A 6341-nucleotide genomic window follows, 5' to 3' on the forward strand; every position below is an offset into this window, starting at 1 on the left:
AGCCATAGCTGGTCTATGACCACCGTGGCTGTTCCTAGCTGGTTTCTTTATGTTTAATTATCTCTATCCCTCTATGTCCCAGGAGTCAGCACAAAGCCCTCAGATTTTTCTGGTGAAACACTAATCATAATAGCTTCTGGGTGAGGAAACATCAACTTCCCATTTCTTTTCCTATCAGATGGAATGTCTCCTTCCAGTGACCAAGTTCCCACCACGTTACCAAGTCTCCATCGCTCCATTAGCTTGCCCTCTTTTGTATGATATTTTGTGGTTCTTTCATTCCTTCTGGGGTTGGCAGACACTCCCTTTTTTTCCTTAAGAAGACATAAAGATGACCTATAGGCACATGAAAAGATGTACAACATGATAAATCATTAGAGAAACACAAATCAAAACCACAGTGAGGCGTCGCCTCACATCTTACAGAATGACTGTCATCAAAAAGTCTACAAATAACAAATGTTGGAGAAGATGTGGGAAAAAAGAAACTCTTACACCCTGCTGGTGTGAATTCAAATTGATGTAGCCACTATAGAAAACAGTATTTAGGTTTCTTTTAAAAAACTAAAAATAGAACTACCATAGTATCCAGCAATCCCGCTCCTGTGTATATTTTTGGAAAAAGTGAAATCTCTAATTCAAAGATATGCACACCCCAATGTTCATAGCAGCACTGTTTACAATAGCCAAGACATGGGAACAGCTCAAGGGCTCTTCAACAGATCACTGGATTGAGAAGATGTGTTTTGTGTATATATACACAATGGAATATTATTTAGCCATTAAAAATAACAAATTATTTCCATTTGCAGCAACGTGGATGGACTTAAAGAATATTATGCTTAGTGAAATAAGTCAGAGAAAGACAAATGTTATATGATATCACTCATATATGGAATATAAAAATAATACAAATGAATGTATATACAAAACAGAAACAGACTCACAGACACAGAAAATAAACTTACGGTTACCAACAGGGAGAGTGAGAAGGGAGGGACAAATTAGGGGTATGGGATTAACAAATACAAACTACTATACATAAAATGTGCTTCCCTGGTGGCTCAGATGATAAAGAATCTTCCTGCAATGCAGGAGACCTGGGTTTGATCCCTAGGTCAGGAAAATACCCTGGAGAAGGGTAGGGAATGGTTACCCATTCTAGTATTCTTGCCTAGAGAATTCCATGGACAGAGGGGTCTGGTGAATCATAGTCCATAGGGTTGCAAAGAGTCCGACATGACTGAGAGACTAACAATTCTTTCACTTTCATGCATAACATAGAGTTTTTAAAAATGTAGTGATAGGTTAATCAATTTGATAGGAAGATCAATTTGGTTGAAGCAGAAACTCAGATTTGAAGATTCCCAAATTTCCACTCTGCTCCCCTTTATCCCATCCTACTATACCATGAGATACTGTCCCTTCTAAACTACAGCAAGATGTCTGGAGATTTGGTGACTGAAGAATATAAAACAGAAAGTCTCTGGACTGTCAGTAAAGCGTCTGCCTACAATGCAGGAGACCTGGGTTCAATTCCTGGGTCGGGAAGATCCCCTGGAGAAGGAAATGGCAACCCACTCCAGTATTCACACCTGGAAAATCCCATGGACCGAGGAGCCTGGTGGGCTACAGTCCATGGGGTCGCAAAGAGTCGGACACGACTGAGCAACTTCACTTCACTTCACTTCAGGACAAGTGCATCATTCTGAAAATAGGGGCACGAATTGAATGCTGCCCATCCAGGTCACTTCTCCCACTAGTTCCCAGGTTGCAGGCAGCTAGGAATAAACAGTCTAGACAGGAGAATTGAAAATTTTCTGGGGCTTCTGGCAAACACAAGAGAAAAGATCTGAAGCTACTGATGCCAGGGATTTTCCCAAAGATACAACCCAGCCAGAACACTCCTCTAGTAGAGACCACACTTGACAAACCAAACCCTTTCTCTCAGAGCTTACCGTCAGCTTGCTGGTGCCCCACTTATAAACTTCAAGCATCATCAAATATCAAAGAATGACATAGACCAAAGCAAAAAAGCAAATAAACAAACAGGAAGAAAAAAAGCAACCTGGAGGAAATGGAGACCATGCAGGAAGTAGACTTTTTTTTAAAAAAAAGGAAAGAATTATCCCCAATATCCTCAGAGAAGTAAGAGAAGACATAGTATTCATAAAACAAAAGTAGAATGCAAAAAAAAAAAAAAAAAGAAAGGACAAAGAAACAACGTATCAAAAATAAAGTACTCTAGAAATAAGAAACATTCTGGAAGAAATTAAAAATGTAATAAAAGTGGTGAAAACAGCCCAGGCTGGATGCATGAGACAAGTGCTCGGGCCTGGTGCACTGGGAAGACCCAGAGGAATCGGGAGGAGAGGGAGGCGGGAGGGGGGATCGGGATGGGGAATGCAAGTAACTCCATGGCTGATTCATGTCAATGTATGACAAAAACCACTACAATATTGTAAAGTAATTAGCCTCCAACTAATAAAAATAAATGGAAAAAAAAAGTGGTGAAAATCTCCTAGAACAGAGTAAAAAACACAAGATGGAAAATATTATTGAAAAGATAAAGTGAGAGGACTTTTTTCAAATTGAAACATCCAAAGAACAAAGTACTTCAAGATATTTTCCCCAAATGAATGTTACATGTTTCCAGAGATAAAGGACTTATTAAGAACCCAACATTATAGCTGAACATAGTCCATAAAAGGTACATTAAGTTTTCTCAGAACACTAACGAATAAAGAAAACATCCTCCCATTTCCAGGAAGAGAATATGTCACATCCAAATATCAGGAATTGGCTTTGAATTTCAGGAATAGCTTTGAATTTCTTAAGAGCAACATGGGACCTAAATAACGATGGAGCAGGGCCTTCAAAATTATAAAAGAAGCCAATTTATAATCAATAATTCTATTTGCTGCTAGACTAACTGTGGGAGTGGAATAAAGACAATTTCGAACATGTAAGATATGAAAAAGTTCGCCTCTAGTACGTCGATTTTCAGAAAGCTCGTAAAGAATGTGCTTGTTAATAAAGAGGGAATAAATTAAGAAAGAGGGAAATGGGGAACCAGAAACAGGGAATCCAACACAAGAGAGGAAAAGAGGATCCTTGGGATGAAGGTAAAGGGAGAACCTAGAATGAGAGCTGCGCTTCAGGCAGTGGGGTGGCCGGTCCAGACCGGAGCGCATGCAAAGGCTCCATGAAATGTTTGTTTAGGAGGGTGAAATTGACAGAATGCATGGTGCGTTTGCATGTCTTGAGAGGAGGGGTCAACAATAGCGGCAGGGTTAGGACTTAATTGATGAAATAAAAAGAAAAATTCAAGACTACAGTTATTTCCAGGGAAGATTAAAAAAAATTCAGGAAATAAAAAAAAATTAATAGTTGCTTGGCTTACTTTTAAGTAGAGTTTGTATAATAATAAAATAGTATATATAGAATGAAGATCATATAGGTCATTATAACTTTGCAAAGTAAATCACTTATTGTCCTTCCTGAAATCAACTTAATGGGGATAAGAAGAGTGAACAGGATAACATAGGAGGTAAAGTGAAAGACAGGTAAACCTCATCTGCCAACATAGGGAATTTGAGTAATGACTTAAATGAAAAATCTGGAAGTAGCAATGTAAACACACTATTTAGAGATATGGAGGTAAATACAATAGAATTAAGTAAAAGAGAGTAAAGTGGACTGGTCTAAAGATGGGAAATAAGATAAAGGGCATCCTTTTTTGGTTGTGTGGGTTATTTTTTTTTCTTTTTGGCAATGAAAGTGAAAATGAAAGTGAAAGTGAAGTCGCTCGGTCGTGTCCCGCTCTTTGCGACCCCATGGACTGTAGCCTACCAGGCTCCTCGGTCCATGGCATTTTCCAGGCAAGAGTACTGGAGTGGGTTGCCATTTCCTTCTCCAGGGGATCTTTGACCCAGGGATTGAACCCAGGTCTTCCGCCTTACAGGCAGACTCTTTACCATCTGAGCCACCAGGGAAGTTCCTTTCTTTGGCAATAAGTCTTATGAAATAACAAGAGTCTTTAAACTATATATGCAGAGATTGATAAAAATCTGTCATATATGCATATATAAATGTGTGCATGTGTGTGCAGCTAAATTGATCTATTTCAACTTCTACCTCTACCAGCTAATATACAAAGATAAATCACAAGGAAATTTTAAAATTTCTATCTGGTCTTTGGGTCTCGTTGGGGTACAGTTCAGTTCAGTTCAGTCACTCAGTCGTGTCCGACTCTACACGACCCCATGAATCGCAGCACGCCAGGCCTCCATTGGGGTGGGGGAGCAAAAATAAGTTCTTAGAACTCAACTATAGGCCTGCCCTCACTAGGAAATGGAGTAAGAAGTTTTATTTTGGAAGATTTTGCTTCCTTATGCACCCCAGGCTACTAGCACAGTGCTGGCACACAGCAAGCACTCAGTAAATATCTGCTGAATGGATTGATAATGTATGAAGACAGAACTGAATTACTGGAATACAGTAACATGTAACACAAAAGGGGAAATCCTTGTATGTAGATGTCATTAAAATTAATGTTTGTTATTAATAAAAGTTTAACTTCTAAAATAATTGAAATAGAATGCTAAAGAATTGAGTTAAAAAATAACCTATTTAAAAACATGAGAAAATAAAGAGGAAAAATAAAAAGTAGGACAAATAGAAGACATAAAGTAAGATGGTAGAAATAAATCTAAAAGATAAGTAATGATAATAAATGTAAGTGGACTGAAAACTTACCAGCTGAAGGGCAGAGATTATCCAAATGGTCCTGGGAAAATTCAACTTTATACTGTTTACAAAAGACACACCTTGAAGTGAGGACACAGAAATATCAAAAATAAAAGGATGAAGAAAAATCTTTCTGGCAAATATTAATAAAAAGAAAGCCTATGTAGCTACATCAATATGAGGCAAAACACACTTTAATACAAAAACCTTTAGATTAACCTTTAATCTAAAGGTTAGAGTAAATGTTTCATTAGCCATGAAAATATAAAAATTCTATTCTTTTCTATATCTAATGATATAGTTTCAAATATACACAGCAAAAAAGGGTAGAATGACCTAAAGAGCAAAATTCACCTGCTCTGTAGAAATTTCAGTACAATTCCCCCCCAAAAATAACAAATCAAGCAGTAAGAAAATTAGCTAGAAGTAAAAGAATTCATAGACACAATTAACACATTTATTTCAAAGACTGTATATAGAACTCTGAATCCAACAATCAGCAAAAACACATTGTGGTCAAGCACACATGGAACACTTATGAAAATGAAACTTTATCAATAAGCTGGTAAGAAAGTCTCTGTAAGTGGGAAAGCTGTCATATCATTGACACTACGTTTTCTGACCAAAATGGACTTAAGTGTATTTTTTTAAAAAATAACGTAATGAACTCAATATGTTTGAAAAATTCTAAAACAAACTTCTAAAAATTCCTTGGATCAAAGAACAAACCAAGGTATAAATAGCAAAATGCATAAACTCAAAGGATAATAAAATAGCACACATCAAGATATATGTAAGGATAAAAGTTGTTATTAGTGGGAATTTTACAAATTTTCATGTTTGTTTAGAAAATAAGAAAGAATGGAAATTAGTGAAATGAGTCTTAAAAAATTACAAAAAACAGCAGAATGCACACAAAACCAAAAGTTGATATCTTCAAAAACCTTAAAATTGATATCCTTTGAGTAGATTGAGTTTTAAAAAAGAAAGAAGGAAAGTAATATTAGGATTTTTAGATAATTCATAACTATAGATGTAAGAGATAATTAAAATATTAAGAGAATAATATGAACAATTATATTCCTTTAAGTTAAAAACAGATGAAAAGGAAAATATTATATACCTAAACTGACCCAAAAAGAAACAGAAAAAGTTCATATTACTATAAGTTAAGGAAATTGAATGAATCATTAAAAATTGACACCCACACTCTCACATATACTCAGTCTCACTCAGATATTTTAGAAGTTAGTTCTATAAAACAGTCAAGAAGAAAATAATTCTGATTTTATACGAATACTTCCCCATAATAAAGAGGAAACAGTAGTCACCAACTTACTATATATTTTTAGCAAACTTCAAAGCAAAAGGTCAAGGAGCAACAGTTAGAACTGGACATGGAAAAACAGACTGGTTCCAAATTGGGAAAGGAGTATGTCAATGCTGTATATTCTCACCCTGTCTATTTAACGTATTTGCAAAGTACATCATGTGAAATGCCAGGCTGGATGAAGCATAAGCTGGAATCAAGACTGCCGGGGGAAATATCAATAACCTCAGATATGCAGATGACACCACCCACATGGCAGAAG

This window comes from Dama dama, chromosome 14, assembly GCF_033118175.1.
Source record: "Dama dama isolate Ldn47 chromosome 14, ASM3311817v1, whole genome shotgun sequence".
In the NCBI taxonomy this organism is placed as follows: Eukaryota; Metazoa; Chordata; class Mammalia; order Artiodactyla; family Cervidae; genus Dama; species Dama dama.